Source organism: Bubalus bubalis, chromosome 23 (assembly GCF_019923935.1).
Source record: "Bubalus bubalis isolate 160015118507 breed Murrah chromosome 23, NDDB_SH_1, whole genome shotgun sequence".
In the NCBI taxonomy this organism is placed as follows: Eukaryota; Metazoa; Chordata; class Mammalia; order Artiodactyla; family Bovidae; genus Bubalus; species Bubalus bubalis.
In genome coordinates, this window is record NC_059179.1 from 526,334 (window position 1) to 545,776 (window position 19,443).

General features: G+C 37.1%; 1 pseudogene; it reads right to left on the bottom strand.

The window, feature by feature from the left end:
* Positions 1-2,494: 2,494 nt before the first annotated feature.
* On the bottom strand, positions 2,495-4,696 carry LOC112581652 (annotated as a pseudogene).
* Positions 4,697-19,443: the final 14,747 nt, after the last annotated feature.

The window sequence follows — 19,443 nt, forward strand, 5'->3', positions numbered from 1 at the left end:
CTCTTCCCTTAGACCATATGTTCACCTTCTCTTTATATTCCAATTCTATTATTCTATTTCCATACATGTTCTCTGTACTAATTATATGATAGTGAAATAAGCTTACATGCTTTCACGTCACAGCTAAAGAAATAGTTTATTGATATAAAGTTACATATAGCAAAACACTATTCCAAAAAACAATTATACATATGATACTTATATAAATATAAATATGCAGATACCTTTAAAAGAAGGAAAGAAAGAGAAGGTGTCTATCATTATTCCCTGAATATTCTTTTCCAGCAAAGAATCCATAGCTATTAATACAATCCAGATGCACAATGAAGACATATTCACTTTTCACTTTCCCTGAATCAGGCTATTAATCTTGGAAATATTTTGCACATATTATTGACCTTCCCATCCTTCATTGTCAGTTGACTTCAGTCCACAAAAGCAATATTCTCCTAAAGTACAACACACGGACAAGCATGTATACCTACGTAAATGAATTTCTGTTTTCGTGTTTCTAAATAATAAAATTGTGTGTGCTTAATTTCTCAGAATTATAAGTGATTTTTGCTGGAAATAGTACAATGCAAAGTAGTAATAAAAGATTATCTTGCTAATACAGATACTTATAATTTACAAAGCATTGGTAGTATTTGCACACATTCATTGTGTTTTAAAAACACGTGTTACAGATACAGATTTTTGGCAAGCTATTACTACTGAATGTGGTAACTAGTTTAGATATGGTTTGTTAGTTGCCAAGCCAAAGATAAAATAATTTATGAAGATGTCCACTGACATTTTTAGCTTGTGGAACTTCAGTACCTACCAAAGAAGCTATAATGCTCCATGATATCACTCTTATTTGCCCTTCTCTGTACAAGGAGAGAGATCCAGTCACGCCAGTTTGATATACCAATATTTTTAAGTGGTGTTCCCTGCCCCCATTAGTTATCTCTTCTCTCTAAAAATTGTTTTTTTAATTAGACAGGAAGGAGAGAAAAAAGAGAGGATTTCTTAATTTCTGTCTCAATCTTTTCAACATATAATAGTTTCAGGATTTATCCAACTTCTGCTAGAAATTTTCCTGGAATTTTGTTGTTGTTCTCTTTTTTTTAACCTCCCCTGTATTCAGTTATTTCCATTAGATTTTAGTAGGTTATGATGGCTGTATTATCTGAGAATCTTGGTGATTTATTGTTTACTTGGTTCTCAATAAGAGTTGGTTTTTCCTTCTTCACTTTATTATCAGAATTGGTCACATGTCATCTGGTTGCTTTCTCCCAAGGAGAAAGTGGTACTGCACCTCCCTATCCATGTGGAAATAGCTAGCTCCATATAAATGTGAACAAAACTGACATATATTTTTATGGGAATAAACTTTATTTATTTTTTTTTACAATTTTTTTAAATTTAATTTTATTTTTAAACCTCAAACACTGTATTAGTTTTGCCATACATCAAAACGAATCTGCCACAGGTATACATGTGCTCCCCATCCTGAACCCTCCTCCCTCCCTACACCATCCCTCTAGGTCGTCCCAGTGCACCAGCCCCAAGCATCCAGTATCGTGCATCGAACCTGGACTGGCAACTCGATTCATACATGATATTACACATGTTTCAATGCCATTCTCCCAAATCTTCCAACCCTCTCCCTCTCCAACAGAGTCCATAAGACTGTTCTATACATCAGTGTCTCTTTTGCTGTCTTGTACACAGGGTTATTGTTACCATCTTTCTAAATTCCATATATATGCCTTAGTATACTGTATTAGTGTTTTTCTTTCTGGCTTACTTCACTCTGTATAATAGGCTCCAGTTTCATCCACCTCATTAGAACTGATTCAAATGTGTTCTTTTTAATGGCTGAGTAATACTCCATTGTGTATATGTACCACAGCTTTCTTATCCATTCATCTGCTGATGGACATCTAGGTTGCTTCCATGTCCTGGCTATTATAAACAGTGCTGTGATGAACAATGGGGTACACGTGTCTCTTTCCCTTCTGGTTTCCTCAGTGTGTATGCCCAGCAGTGGGATTGCTGGATCATAAGGCAGGTCTATTTCCAGTTTTTTAAGGAATCTCCACACTGTTCTCCATAGTGGCTGTACTAGTTTGCTTTCCCACCAACAGTGTAAGAGGGTTCCTTTTTCTCCACACCCTCTCCAGCATTTATTGCTTGTAGACTTTTGGATCGCAGCCATTCTGACTGGTGTGAGATGGTACCTCATAGTGGTTTTGATTTGCATTTCTCTGATAATGAGTGATGTTGAGCATCTTTTCATGTGTTTGTTAGCCATCTGTATGTCTTCTTGGAGAAATGTCTCTTTAGTTCTTTGGCCCATTTTTTGATTGGGTCATTTATTTTTCTGAAATTGAGCTGTAGGAGTTGCTTGTATATTTTTGCTAGTAGTTGTTTGTCAGTTGCTTCATTTGCTATTATTTTTTCCCATTCTGAAGGCTGCCTTTTCACCTTGCTAATAGTTTCCTTTGATGTGCAGAAGCTTTTAAGGTTAATTAGGTCCCATTTGTTTATTTTTGCTTTTATTTCCAATATTCTGGGAGGTGGGTCATAGAAATAGCTAGCTCCATATAAATGTGAACAAAACTGACATATATTTTTATGGGAATAAACTTTAAAAGCAACTATTCAAGCTTCATCATATTTTCTAACTCTGAGTACTGGTGACAGGTCATGTTTCTGCAATGATCTGTTGCCTGTCTATATGAAGGATTATTATATATACATGGAATTTTGAAATTATATAACTACAGAAATAGCACCCACAACTAATAATTGTTATTTTCCTTGTCCAGAATGAATACAAATTTATTGTTTGTTATTTTGATTACCTGAATAGCACAAGCTTATTGTAATAAACTGCACAATTTCAATAAAACAAAGGGGAAAATAGAATGATTTACTCTGTGATTTCCATAATTAATAACGATGATTGTTTTTGTATTGACCACTTCTAATATGTGTATGTATGTAAGGTTTAAGATGTACATTACTCGTGCTTTTATAGCAGATACTTACTTTTACAAAAATTTAAATCCTTTCCCTTTTCCCCTAGCTTTCCTATCACCACTATCATCTCTATGAAAATATATTAAAAAACCATGACTTGTGAATATTCCCATCACTTTTTCCAAGCTCATCTTATTATATATAAAGATTTAAATAATATCTTTTGTTTTATCAACTCAACAAATCATATTATGGATTTAATCTGATATACACATAAATGATATCTAATAATTACTAATATCATTGTACAACATCATTTATTAAACTACATTCCCAATGAGAGGTACTTTTCACTCTAAGAAATTATTTCTCTGTAGAATAATTGCTAGGACAAACTATATATAACATTTTAATTAATGTCCAATACTAACTTGGTTTTAAAAATTTCTGTGACAACTCTATGGAACTGAATAATATGCTTTCAAATAAGTGATATAAGTGAGTCTGTATTACAACTGGGCCTATTATAGCAATTCTTGTCTAAAGTTCTTACTAAAAGAGAACATTTCACAATAGAATTCCCAAGTGAATGATTTGATATTTGTTGACCCATACACAACTGTATAACTGGATACACAAAGGTTTCTCAGTGTTATAAGTAATTTTTACTTTGGTAATAACTACCACTTTATAGACAGATAAATTGAGTTTAAGATAAATATTGAAAAATTATAATAAATACATAAGAAATCAACTTCTGAAATACAACTTATTTTTTCAATGAACTAAGGTATTTGCATGGCCATTACCTCAGTGCCATCATGACATCCATCTTCCTTAGACTGTATATCATGGGGTTAAACACAGGTGTCAATCGTGTAGAAGAGGGAAAGCACCTTATCAGTTCCTGCTGAGCCCTAGGTCTTGGGTCTTTAATATGTGACAATGGCTGATCCAAAGAACAATGCCACAACCATAAGATGAGAGAAGCAGGTGGAAAAAGTTTTGCCCCAACTTGTGGCTGATGGCAATGTAAGGATTGTGGAGATGATTTTGCCATAGGAGACAAGTATCAACAGAAATGGAACCAAAACAAACAGCGCAGCAACTGTGAAGACCAACATTCCATTCAGAAAAGTGTCCCCACAGGCCAGCTTGAGTATGGGAGGGATGTCACAGAAGAAGTGGTTGATGAGGTTAGAACCACAAAAGGGCAGAGAGAAAATCTGGGATGTCTGGCCTATTTGGATTGGGATTCCACTGATTCAGGAACCAGCCACTAGCTGGATACACACCTTGTAGTTCATGACTAGAGGATAGTGCAGAGGGTTACAAATGGCCACGTAGTGATCATAGGCCATCACAGCCAGAAGGAATCACTCTGTGGCCCCAAGTATAAAGATGAAGCACATTTGTGTGGCACAAGCAACTAAAGAAGTCATTCTTTGTGTCCAAAGACTCGTCACCATTCTGGGGAATGTAACAGACACATAGCAGATTTCCAAAAGGGAAAAATTGCCAAGGAAAAAAAACATGGGGGTCTGGAGACCAGGTCTAGTTTTGTCATCAGAAATGTGATGCCATTGCCCATCAAGATAATTATGTAGGTAAGTAAGAACAGTCCAAATAAAAACCTCTGGAGATGTGGAACATCAGCAAAGTCCAGGAGAACAAACTCCGTCAGTTTACCGAGATTACCTTCTGGTGCTTTTTCTTGGTGTTGCATCTGTGAAAAGGTGGAAATGTATTATCTGCTTTTTATTTTTACCATCAGGCATCAGTGCCTGTTTTATAAATTGTATCAGGATATCCAGATTGATTTCCATGATCAATGCAATTGTTTCTTTTTTTTTCAAATCATAAAATTATTTTATTAAAAAAATTTTATCTGATATTTGAGTATAGTTGATTAACAATGTTATATTAGTTTCACATGTACAGCAAAATGATTCAATTATACATACACATGCATCTATTCTTTTCTCAAGTTCTTTCCCCATTTAGGTTATTGCAGAATACCGAGCAGAGTTCTAATGCTATACAGAAGGTCCTTGTTGGTTATCTATTTCAAATAGGGCCATGTATTTGTGTCAATCTCAATCTCCCAATCTATCCCCCCAACCTCTCCCACCTGATAACTATAGTTTGTTCTCTGAGTATGTTTTTGTTTCATAAATAAGTTCATTTGTACCTTTTTTTTTTATTTGGCATATAAGTGATGTCATACAATATTTGTCTTTCTCTGTATGACATCAGTTAGTATGATAATGTCCAGGTCTATCCACGTTGCTGCAAATGACATTATTTAATTCTTTTTAATAGCTGAGTAATATTTCATTGTATATATGTACCTCATCTTTTGTTTTCATTTCTCTGTCAATGGACATTAAGATTGCTTCTATGTTTTGGCTATTGTAAATAGTGCTGCAATGAATATTGGGGTCCATGTATACTTTTAGAGCATGTTTTTCTCCAGATATTTGCCCAGCAGTGGGGTTACTGAATCATATGGTAGCTCTATTTTTAGTTTGTTTTTTTTTTTTAATTGAACCTCCATACTGTTCTCCATAGTGGCTGTACCAATTTACATTCCTAACAACAGTGTAAGAAGGTCTCCTTTTCTCCACACCCTGTCCAGCATTTGCTGTTTGTGGACTTTTTGATGATGGCCATTCTGACCAGTCTGAGGTGACATCTCATCATAGTTTTGATTTGAATTTCTCTAATATAGAGATAATAAGTATATTTTCATGTGCCTTTGGCCATCTGTATACCTTCTTTGGAGAAATGTCTATTTAGGCCTTCTGCCCATTTTTTGATTGGGTTGTCTTTTTTATATGAGCTGTTTCAGAGGTTAATTCCTTGTCAGTCACATTGTTTGCAAATATTTTCTTCCAATTTATGGGTTATCTTTTCCTTTTGTTTATAGTTTCCTTTGCTGTGAGAAAAAAAAAAGCTTTTGAGTTTAATTAGGTCCCATTTGTTCATTTTTTATTTCCATTACTCTAGGAGACAGATCCAAAAAGATATTGCTACAATTTATGTCAGAGAGTGTTCTAACAAAAAGCCCAAATGCCAAAGCAATCTTATGAAAGAAAAATTAAGCTGTAGGAATCACACTCCTTGACTTCATATTATACTACAAAGCTACAGTCATCAAAAAGTGCAATTGTTTCTAATTTAAGAATTTTATTATTTATGCATTTCTCCTTTCTCAGTTTATAATCCATGTGTTATTACCATACGTTCTCCCTTGAAATATCTTTTAGGGCATTATTTTTGAATACAGTCCAAAGTCAAAAATCTTAAAGTGTTACTTGTTCAGTTGTGTCTGACTCTCTGATCCCATGGACTGTAGCCTGCCAGGCTTCACTGTCCATGGGATTTCCTAGGCAAGAATACTGGAGTGGGTTGCCATTCCCTTCTCCAAGGGATCTTCCCCACCCAGGGGTCAAACCTGGGTCTCCTGCATTGCAGGTGGATTCTTTATCAGCTGAGCCACCAGAGAAGCCCCAAATTCCCTGATCAGCACAGGCATTGGACAAGTTGATAATCATTGAAGATAGACTCACACTGTTGCTATGTGATCTCAGTTTTAAATACTTACATTATTATGTGGCCATGTCTCATGGCTTGTGGGATCTTAGTACCCCAACCAGAGACTGAACCTCAGGCTCATGGCAGTGAAAGTACAGAGTCCTAATCATTGGACGTCTAGGGAATTCCCTTAATATTTAACATTTTTTGGCAATTTTATTGTATTTCTCTATAACTTTTCTTTATATACTTCAGTAGAACAATTAATATAACATAAATTATCTTCCTTATATATTTTCAACTACATATTTCAACTTTTCATTTCCCTCCCATCACTTGATCTTGATCATACATGTTCTTATATACAATTCACATTGTTAGGCAGTTTACGAAAAAATATGAGAGAATATTTTTTTATTGTACATACGGGAATAAAATACATATATTTCAGTAAGATACTATGTGGGGGCTATCAGAGGGTTTTATTCTAGAAAAGATTTGTGGGAATAGATACAGATACAAGCAATTAAGAGGGTCACTCTGGGAAAACAGGGGTCACCTAGAATGTGTTCACTAGCTATGTAAGATACTTCCTATTATGCTTTACCCTGTGTTCTGTGTACATCTCTAAGTCTTTGTTGTTCCTCAGAAAGTGCACTGGGACGACCCAGAGGGATGGAATGGGGAGGGAGGAGGGAGGAGGGTTCAGGATGGGGAACACATGTATACCTGTGGCGGATTCATTTTGATATTTGGCAAAACTAATACAGTTATGTAAAGTTTAAAAATAAAATTTAAAAAATAATAATAATAATAATTCAGATAACAGTTTCTAAACTCACTTTTATTGAGCTAGGATACTGAGATTTAGCAATGATGGGATACATTGATCATTTGCACATTGGTTCTGTAATTGCAAATCAGTTCCTATTTTTTAAATCATACTTAAGTTTGAATCCTAACTCTGTTATTTATCATCTATTATATTAAGTAATTGTTTAAATTTTCTGTTTACTTTCTTATTTAAGATAATTAAATATGATATTATTGATATAGTCACTTTTAATATGTTTATGTATAAGTTATGGCCCTATAATTATAATTATTAATCTGGTATAATGTTCTTAAATCTTTAGTTGCCAGGGTTGTAACACACTTCCTTAAAAAATTGTTTTTGGTAGAGTTATTGAGTTACTTGTTGATGATTACATTTTTCCATTTTTTCCCTTTCATCAGAGCCAGGAGTAGAATATGGTCCTACCTAAATAAGGAATGAAATTCCTCTAGTACAGAATCTAAAAGCAGGCACTCAGTTTCAGGGCTGACTCTACATTGCACCATTGTTAAAGTGACTGCCTCCTTAAATATTACACTCCAGGCATCACTTGACTCAACATGACTCCCAGCCCTGCTTCATTTCCCCATCCTTCATGTTTCAAGTTTTTCCATGCAAGCATAGTCTAAAAATAGTGTCATGGATAAAAAATACAATCCTGACAAGATAGCCTGCAATCGAATCACGGCTTCACTTGCCAGCTGTGTAACAATGCAAACTGCTTAATCTCCCTTTGACATAGATCACTTGGCTGTAAAACTGACTAATAGTTGTGCCAACAGTTAGGATTGCTATATGAATTAATTCATTTAATACATGTAAAGCAAATTAAAGATGTTTTGGCATTCATATAAAGTCTATTTAAAAGCTAGCTATTATTTTTGTCATTAAAAACTAAATTTTATTCTAAATTTCAGTTTCTGTTTTACCACTATGAAAAACTGCTCTCTAATTTACCTTGACTTTGTATCACATGGTTAATGAGGGAATGAAATAAGATATTAAAACAATCATCACAGTGTTATAAAAATCCCAGACTCTTAGATGTGAATTCTCCAAGAATTTTATGCTAATAATTTCAATAATATTATCACTTCTACTCTGTAGAACTAATAGGGAGAACACACACAACTTTGTAGCACATAGTGTTGCAATTTGGCTAATTCCTTTCATTAACCTTTTATTTTCCCACCAATATTACATGATCCGGGATAGAAGGACTGAGACTATTTTCCTACTTAGGAACAATAAAGAATCTAGAAAATGCTTGTTTACTTAATATAGTGTTCATTATTTGATTCTGAAATTGAGAAAAGGAACAGACACTTTTAAAATTGTCAATCTGAAAAGGGAGAAAAGATTAATATACAAAAGAATAGAATTTTAATCTTTATCACTTTATGAATACAAACATTTAGTATGAGCAACTTCACTCATTACTTGAATAAAATTATTTCCAGTGCTAAATAAAACATAGTTTTTAATTGTACAGATATGACATTTTGGTGATCAAATCTTGTATAACATGAAATAGGTAAGATTTTAGTTTGAATTTCTCAAGAGTATCAGTTCAGTTCAGTCGCTCAGTCGTGTCCAGCTCTTTACAACCCCATGAATCACAGAACGCCAGGCCTCCCTGTCCATCACCAACTCCCAGAGTTCACTCAGACTCACGTCCATCGAGTCAGTGATGCCATCCAGCCATCTCATCCTCTGTCGTCCCCTTCTCCTCCTGCCCCAAATCCCTCCCAGCACCAGAGACTTTTCCAATGAGTCAGCTCTTCGCATGAGGTGGCCAAAGTACTGGAGTTTCAGCTTTAGCATCATTCCTTCCAAAGAAATCCCAGGGCTGATCTCCTTCAGAATGGACTGATTGGATCTCCTTGCAGTCCAAGGGACTCTCAAGAGTCTTCTCCAACACCACACTTCAAAAGCACCAATTCTTCAGTGCTCAGCCTTCTTCACAGCCCAACTCTTACATCCATACATGACCGCAGGTAAAACCATAGCCTTGACCAGACACATCTTTGTTGGCAAAGTAATGTCTCTGCTTTAGAATATTCTATCTAGGTTGGTCATAACTTTCCTTCCAAGGAGTAATCGTCTTTTAATTTTGTGGCTGCAGTCACCATCTGTAGTGATTTTGGAGCCCAAGAAAATAAAGTCTGACACTGTTTCCACTGTTTCCCATCTATTCCCCATGAAGTGATGGGACCGGATGCCATGATCTTCATTTTCTGAATGTTGAGCTTTAAGCCAACTTTTTCACTCTCCACTTTCACTTTCATCAAGAGGCTTTTTATTTCCTCTTCACTTTCTGCCATAAGGGTGGTGTCATCTGCATATCTGAGGTTATTGATATTCCTCCCAGCAATCTTGATTCCAGCTTGTGTTTCTTCCAGTCCAACGTTTCTCATGATGTACTATACATATAAGTTAAATAAGCAGGGTGACAATATACAGCCTTGACGTATTCCTTTTCCTATTTGGAACCAGTCTGTTAGTCCATGTCCAGTTCTAACTGTTGCTTCCTGACCTGCATACAAATTTCTCAAGAGGCAGATCAGGTGGTCTGGTATTCCCATCTCTTTCAGAATTTTCCACAGTTTATTGTGATCCACACAGTCAAAGACTTTGGCATAGTCAATGAAGCAGAAATAGATGTTTTTCTGGAACTCTCTTGCTTTTTCCATAACCCAGCGGATGTGGGCAATTTTATCTTTGGTTCCTCTGCCTTTTCTAAAACCAGATTGAACATCAGGAAGTTCATGGTTCACATGTTGCTGAAGCCTGGCTTGGAAAATTTTGAGCAATACTTTACTAGCATGTGAGATGAGTGCAATTCTGCAGTAGTTGGAGCATTCTTTGGCATTGCCTTTCTTTGAGATTGGAATGAAAACTGATCTTTTCCAGTCCTGTGGCCACTGCTGAGTTTTCCAAATTTGCTGGCATATTGAGGGCAGCACTTTCACAGCATCATCTTTCAGGATTCGAAAGAGCTCCACTGGAATTCCATCACCTCTACTAGCTTTGTTCGTAGTGATGCTTTCTAAGGCCCACTTGATTTCACATTCCAGGATGTCTTGCTCTAGGTCAGTGATCACACCATCGTGATTATCTGGGTCATGAAGATCTTTTTTGTACAGTTCTTCTGTGTATTCTTGCCACCTCTTCTTAATATCTTCTGCTTCTGTTAGGTCCATACAATTTCTGTCCTTTATCGAGCCCATCTTTGCATGAAATATTCCCTTGGTATCTCTAATTTTCTTGAAGAGATCTCTAGTCTTTCCCATTCTTTTGTTTTCCTCTATTTCTTTGCACTGATCTCTGAGGAAGGCTTTCTTATCTCTTCTTGCTATTCTTTGGAACTCTGCATTCAGATGCTTATATCTTTCCTTTTCTCCTTTGCTTTTCACTTCTCTTCTTTTCACAGCTATTTGTAAGGCCTCCCCAGACAGCCATTTTGCTTTTTTGCATTTCTTTTCCATGGGGATGGTCTTGATCCCTGTCTCATGTACAATGTCACGAACCTCAGTCCATAGTTCATCAGGCACTCAATCTATCAGATCTAGGCCCTTAAATCTATCTCACTTCCACTGAATAATCATAAGGGATTTGATTTAGGTCATACCTGAATGGTCTAGTGGTTTTCCCTACTTTCTTCAATTTCAGTCTGAATTTGGCAATAAGGAGTTCATGGTTTGAGCCACAGTCAGCTCCTGGTCTTGTTTTTGCTGTCTCTATAGAGCTTCTCCATCTTTGGCTGCAAAGAATATAATCAATCTGATTTCGGTGTTGACCATCTGGTGATGTCCATGTGTAGAGTCTTCTCTTGTGTTGTTGGAAGAAGGTGATTGTTATGATCAGTACATTTTCCTGGCAAAACTCTATTAGTCTTTGCCCTGCTTCTTTCCGTATTCCAAGGTCAAATTTGCCTGTTACTCCAGGAGTTTCTTGACTTCCTACTTTTGCATTCCAGTCCCCTACAATGAAAAGGATATCTTTTTTGGGTGTTAGGTCTAAAAGGTCTTGTAGGTCTTCATAGAACCGTTCAACTTCAGCTTCTTCAGCGTTACTGGTTGGGGCATAGACTTGGATTACTGTGATATTGAATGGTTTGCCTTGGAAATAAACAGAGATCATTTTGTCGTTTTTGAGATTGCATCCAAGTACTGCATTTCAGACTCTTTTGTTGACCATGATGGCTACTCCATTTCTTCTGAGGGATTCCTGCCCGCATAACAAGATATATTTCAAGTATATTTGTATGTCTGACAAAAATTAGCAATGCAATCCTTGAAAATAATTTAAAAACAATGTGGGCTTAAAGCTACCTTTATTATTTTATAAATCCTGAATTCTATGTTTCTTTCTTCAAAATAATTGTTCTTTGAGTTCCCCAATAGTTGTAACTTTATTTTATGTGTTATGTCATTTTAAATCTCTTATTAGAATATCAAATTGAATAAACATATATAACATTTTTTTCGGAGAAGGCAATGGCACCCCACTCCAGTACTCTTGCCTGGAAAATCCCATGGACAGAGCAGCCTGGTAGGCTGCAGTCCATGGGGTCGCGAGGAGTTGGACACGACTGAGCGACTTCACTTTCACTTTTCACTTTCATGCACTGAAGAAGGAAATGGCAACCCACTCCAGTGTTCTTGCCTGGAAAATCCGAGGGATGGGGGAGCCTGGTGGGCTGCCGTCTCTGGGGTCGCACAGAGTCAGACACGACTGAAGCAACTTAGCTTAGCATATAACATTTTTTTACAATGTGTTGACTCAAATGAAGTTTTCTTTAATATTATCTATACCTAGACTTTAATTATTACATTTTTTGACATTTCAAAGTGACTTAATACCATTATTTATTATTAGTATTTAATTGCAAATTTTATTTAATAGAATAAGGAATATATAGAAGTTCCTTTAATGAACCAAAACATTTTCTACCATGTTAAAATTTATAATTTACACATTAAAACATGCATAAATTATTAATTTTAAATTTAAAATAAGAATTAAACCTTACTATAATTAATTTCATATTCACCTTTCTTACTTGAGATGTTGCTGGTTTTTCTCACTAGAGAAAGTCAGAATACTTAAGTTCCTGTAAGTGAAATTATTTGTTTCATCAAAGTTATTCAACTCGCCTTTAAATATTCTGTTCTTTCTAAACATAAAGTGTTCTTTGAAAGTAGGTATCGCTACCCAAGGGATCTCTGCCACCTGGCACATTTAAATTTCCAATTAAAATCATCACTTCATGAATTTTCTGACTTGTTTTATTCTTTTTAATTTTCCCAGATAGCTCTCACTCTACTCAGAAAACGTTTTTCTTCAGCCTCTCCAGGGAAGAGCAGACAGTTCATTGTATTTCTTATATGTGAACAGCATGCTAAGTAATATTATTTGTGGGCTCCCTTGGTGGTATAGTTGGTAAAGAATTGGCCTGCCAATGCAGGAGATGCAAGAGACACAGGTTTGATCCCTGGGTCAGGAAATTCACCTGGAGTAGGAAATGGCAACCCACTTCAGAATCCTTGTCAGGAGAATTCCACGGACAGAGGAGCCTGGTAGGCTACAGAGTCGGACATGACTGAGCATGCACACTTACACAGTATTATTTGGGTCAATCCAAAACAAACACACGTCTAATTCTTACTTTAACTATTATGAATGCATTATACAGAGCCTCTGTATGATATGTTCCTTGATTCCTAGACAGAGGACAGATCTGTGTAATAGTTATAATACACATTCTGATGGCAAATATTTTTATGTGAAAAATTACTGTGTTATTGATTTCTTCAGAAACCTGAGATTTAGCTGATGAATATATTAAACATACATTAAAATTTAAAAATTTAACCCAAGGTTAATCATAGTAGGAGGAAATTTTTCCTCTCTTTTTTCAGCCTACCACCAATTTCCCCCAAATTTATTTTACGTATTAAAGGTGTGAATACTTTCAGACTCTAGTTACAATAAAATGAGACTCTGCAATAAATCCAGCTGAAATCATGCAAAAGATGCTAAGGAAAAAGTTTATGAGTCATACATTTCAAATGTGGGGAAATTTCTCCAACATAAAAATTGTTTAAAAATCTGGGCTTAGAGCCATGGTTTCTCATGACCCAAAAAATTGGATATTGTTTCCTATCATTTAGTAAATAGTGATTTCTTAAGGTTTATGATTATGAAAAGAAAATATTTACAATAGAGGGAGCACATGTTGTAATGTGACAGTGGGAGTGATTTGGAAAATTAATTAAAAAGTATCAGAAGCCTTATGGCAAAGATCATGGAAGGCCCGTGAGTAGTGGGTGGTGAGACAGGTTTTTCATGGGCACTGCATGTGATAAAGGACAGAAAGGGAGTGAGAGGCTGTTGTGGTCCTTTAATGGACCAGAACCCAGTGGTCCAGAGTCGATGATAAGAAAGTGAAAGAGAGAAAGAAGTTAATATTCCCTGATTTATGCAGAGAACCAATAAAACCCTAGAACAGGGCTTGCACCGCTCACAAAGGCACAGGGCATCCTCTCAAGGAGGTCTTGAAAGCCCAGGCAAGAAAGTGAGCTCAATGGGTTTCCACTCTCCAGAGAATTAGCCAGAGGGAGGGAGAGAGAGAGGGAAAGAAAGAAAGAAAGACATGGGGACCCAAGCCTCTGGTGGAGCAAAGGTGCTTTTAATGATCTTTCTGTGAGTATATATATGTTGTTGTACAAGGAATTTCTTTGACAATGATAAAGATCAGAAAACCAAACATACAGCAACTGTTATCAAGGGAACAGAAATTAACAAAGGTCATAAGGTCAGAAGACAATCCATATCTCAAGAAAGAGGGTTGTGACGAAGCAGTTTTGTCATAAGGAAAATGTTTACTGAAGGAAATCCATGCATGTGTTTCATCCTATGACCTCAGTTCTAGGAGCAGGGTACCATTCCACTCGTTCCTATTGCCAGGAACTGATAAGGAACAGAGGATTTAGGAGAGACAGAAAACAGCACACAGGAATCCTCCTGTTAAACGTTCTCTGACAATTGCCCTTTATTTATTTATTACATTTGTAAAAAGGATCCTGACCATTTGAGTTTCTTTAGTTTTAACATTTTTTGCATAAAGGAAATGGTAAACAACAAATACTATTGTCAAAACAATTACCAAGCTGCAGTTCCAGACCCAACACCACAGTTCAAAAGCATCCATTCTTCGGCACTCAGCCTTCTTCACAGTCCAACTCTCACATCCATAGATGACCACTGGAAAAACCATAGCCTTGACTAGACGGAACTTTGTTGGCAAAGTAATGTCTCTGCTTTTGAATATGCTACCTAAGTTGGTCATAGCTTTCCTTCCAGGGAGTAAGCGTCTTTTAATTTCATGGCTGCAGTCACCATCTGCAGTGATTTTGGAGCCCAAGAAAATAAAGTCTGACACTGTTTCCCCATCTATTTCCCATGAAGTGGTGGGACCGGATGCCATGATCTTCATTTTCTGAATGTTGAGATTTAAGCCAACTTTTTCCACTCTCCACTTTCACTTTCATCAGGAGGCTTCTGAGTTCCTCTTCACTTTCTGCCATAAGGGTGGTGTCATCTGCATATTTGAGGTTATTGATATTTCTTCCAGCAATCTTGATTCCAGTTTGTGCTTCTTCCAGTCCAGCTTTTCTCATGATGTACTCTGCATATAAGTTAAATAAGCAGGGTGAAAATATACAACCTTGGCATACTCCTTTTCCTATTTGGAACCAGTCTGTTGTTCCAAGCCCTGTTCTAACTATTGCTTCCTGACCTGCATACAGATTTCTCAAGAGGCAGGTCAGGTGGTCTGGTATTCCCATCTCTTTCAGAATTTTCCACAGTTTATTGTGATCCACACAGTCAAAGGCTCTTGCATAGTCAATGAAGCAGAAATAGATGTTTTTCTGGAACTCTCTTCCTTTTTCCATGATCCAGCAGATGTTGGCAATTTGATCTCTGGTTCCTCTGCCTTTTCTAAAACCAGCTTGAACATCAGGAAGTTCATGGTTCACATATTGCTGAAGCCTGGCTTAGAGAATTTTGAACATTACCTTACTAGTGTGTGAGATGAGTGCAATTGTGCGGTAGTTTGAGCATTCTTTGGCATTGCCTTTCTTTGGGATTGGAATGAAAACTGATCTTTTCCAGTCCTGTGGCCACTGCTGAGTTTTCCAAATGTGCTGGCATATTGAGGGCAGCACTTTCACAGCATCATCTTTCAGGATTTGAAAGAGCTCCACTGGAATTCCATCACCTCCACTAGCTTTGTTCGTAGTGATGCTTTCTAAGGCCCACTTGACTTCACATTCCAGGATGTCTTGCTCTAGGTCAGTGATCACACCATCGTGATTATCTGGGTCATGAAGATCTTTTTTGTACAGTTCTTCTGTGTATTCTTGCCACCTCTTCTTAATATCTTCTGCTTCTGTTAGGTCCATACCATTTCTGTCCTTTATTGAGCCCATCTTTGCATGAAATGTTCTCTTGGTATCTCTAATTTTCTTGAAGAGATCTCTAGTCTTTCCCATTCTTTTGTTTTCCTCTATTTCTTTGCATTGATCGCTGAGGAAGGCTTTCTTATCTCTTCTTGCTATTCTTTGGAACTCTGCATTCAGATGCTTATATCTTCCTTTTCTCCTCTGCTTTTCGCTTCTCTTCTTTTCACAGCTATTTGTAAGGCCTCCCCAGACAGCCATTTTGCTTTTTTGCATTTCTTTTCCATGAGGAATGGTCTTGATCCCTGTCTCATGTACAATGTCACGAACCTCAGTCCATAGTTCATCAGGCACTCTATCTATCAGATCTAGGCCCTTAAATCTATTTCTCACTTCCACTGAATAATCATAAGGGATTTGATTTAGGTCATACCTGAATGGTCTAGTGGTTTTCCCTACTTTCTTCAATTTCAGTCTGAATTTGGCAATAAGGAGTTCATGGTTTAAGCCACAGTCAGCTCCTGCTCTTGTTTTTGCTGACTGTATAGAGCTTCTCCATCTTTGGCTGCAAAGAATATAATCAATCTGATTTTGGTGTTGACCATCTGGTGATGTCCATGTGTAGAGTCTTCTCTTTTGTTGTTGGAAGAGGGTGTTTGCTATGATCAGTGCATTTTCTTCACAAAACTCTATTAGTCTTTGCCCTGCTTCATTCCATATTCCAAGCAACGCCTAATGAGGGTCTAGTCCAATTGATATCACCTAAGAGTTTTTGCAACTCATTTAAAGTTGATAATTTATCAGTACGAATCTGTGTTAGTTGGGGAGTAATACATTGTCTATTAACAACAAATCCTAAGTAATGGTAAGGTGTAGAGGTTTGAATTTTTTCAGGGGCAATGGGTAACCCAGAGTTTTCTAAGCATTGTTGAGCTATATCTAACGTGTGTTGAGCTTCTAAAACAGATGGAGCTGAAAACAAAATATCATCCATATAATAAATAAGAAGAAAGTCAGGAAATGGTTTTCTCACAGGCTCAAGGGCTTTAGCCATGTAGTATTGACACATGGTTGGAGAATTCATCATTCCTTGAGGCAGCACAGTCCATTGGTATCGTTTATGAGGCCCAATATGATTAGCATAAGGGAGAGAGAAAGCGAATCTCTTTCAGTCTAAAGGGTGAGGGGTATATTGAAAAAGCAATCTTGTAAATCAATAATAATGATGTGCCAATTTTGAGGAATACTGGTAGGGGATGGGATTTTTGGTTGTAATGCACCCATAGGTTTCATAGATGCATTAACTTTTCTAAGGTCTGTTAAGAGATGCCATTCGTTAGATTTCTTTTTTATAACAAAAATAGGAGAGTTCCAAGGAGAACAAGATTCCTCAATATGTTTCGATTCTAATTGTGTATCTATAAGTTCCTTAGCCACCTGTAATTTTTCTTTCATAAGGGGCCACTGCTCTGTCCAAATAGGCTCGTCATTCTTCCAAGTTATTTTAATAATCACTTTGTTTGTTAAATGAACAGTGGCCCTAGGAAAAATGTGGAATGTATACCTGAGTTTGCCGTTGCATAAATAAGTCCCTTCCTATTAGATTAAGGGGTGCATCTATCACATAAGGTCTTAATGTTGCAGGTTGGCCTTCTGGTCCCTCAAATGGGTAGATTTGAACACTTTGGTAAACTTCTTATACTTTGGTTTGAGAAATTCCTGCAATTTGGAAAGAAATTTTTTGTATAGACCAGGATTCAGGCCACTCGTGTTTAGAAATAATAATAATATCAGATCCGATGTCAAAGAGGCCAGAAAATCTTTTACCATTAATTTTGATATTTATGTTTGGTTGGACATATTCAGATACCCATGATGTCCATAAGGATTTTTTTTTTATCTGTACTGCCGAATCCGCCTGTCCATACATTATGAGAGGAGTTAATAGAAATGTAAGGTAAAAGAAGTAACTGAGCAACTTTGTCCCCCTTTTTGAATTGCCATAGAATCTGAGATGACATCATAATTTGAATCTCTCCTTTATTTATAATTTGAATCAATTACTCCAGGGTGAACAGTAATTCCTTTAGAAGTCAAACTAGGTCAGCCAAGTAAAAGACAGGGGGTTTGTGGGGACAAAGACAGGTTTGTGGGGACAGGGGTCCCAAAAGTCAGGTAGGTATTCTAGAGGGGACTGCCTGAGGGTAAAGGAGAAAGTCATTTAGGGCTGGTATATTGATGGCAGCACTGCTGGATGTTGAGGGTTTGAGGGAAAAGATGGAATTTGCCCCTGGTTTTTGTCGAAGGATACCTGGGGGATCCCTTGCTTGGAGTTTTGCAGAATAGGTTTCACTTCAATGTCAAATTTAGATTAACAGTATTTGGCCCAATGCATTCCTCTGTGGCACCAAGGGCAGATTTTTGGAGTTTTTTTGTTAGCCTTCTTAGAGCAGTCCCTTTTTAAATGGTTCTAATCTCCACATGCAAAACATCCTTCATTTCTCTTTCTAAAGGCAGCAGTCATTGTTTCAGCTAGCATTTGCATCTTTTGAGTTTCTGATCCTAGATTGCAACAAGCCTTCTAATAATCAATAATAGTCCCAGTCTCACGAATCAGTGATAGCTTTTTTACATTCCTGATTTGCATTCTCATTAGCAAGTAATTTCTCTAGCTGATTTTTGGCTTCTTCTCTGATTACAGTATGGGAAATAGCAGTCTCTTATCTAGCTAAAAAATCAGCATAATTTTCATTCAGATCAGATCAGTCACTCAGTCGTGTCCGACTCTTTGTGACCCCATGAATCACAGCACGCCAGGCCTCCCTGTCCATCACCAACTAGCGGAGTTTACTCAGACTCACGTCCATTGAGTCAGTGATGCCATACAGCCATCTCATCCTCTGTCGTCCCCTTCTCCTCCTGCCCCCAATCCCTCCCAGCATCAGAGTCTTTTCCAATGAGTCAGCTCTTCCATTGAGGTGGCCAAAGTACTGGAGTTTCAGCTTTAGTATCATTCCTTCTAAAGAAATCCCAGGGCTGATCTTCAGAATGGACTGGTTGGATCTCCTTGCAGTCCAAGGGACTCTCAAGAGTCTTCTCCAACACCACACTTCAAAAGCATCAATTCGTAGGCGCTCAGCCTTCTTCACAGTCCAACTCTCACATCCATACATGACCACAGGAAAAACCATAGCCTTGACTAGATGAACCTTTGTTGGCAAAGTAATGTCTCTGCTTTTCAATATGCTATCTAGGTTGGTCATAACTTTCCTTCCAAGGAGTAAGCGTCTTTTAATTTCATGGCTGCAGTCACCATCTGCAGTGATTTTGGAGCCCAGAAAAATAAAGTCTGACACTGTTTCCACTGTTTCCCCATCTATTTCCCATGAAGTGGTGGGACCGGATGCCATGATCTTCATTTTCTGAATGTTGAGCTTTAAGCCAACTTTTTCACTCTCCACTTTCATTTTCATCAAGAGGCTTTTTTGTTCCTCTTCACTTTCTGCCATAAGGGTGGTGTCATCTGCATATCTGAGGTTATTGATATTTCTCCCGGCAATCTTGGTTCCAGCTTGTGTTTCTTCCAGTCCAGTGTTTCTCACAATGTACTCTGCATATAAGTTAAATAAACTG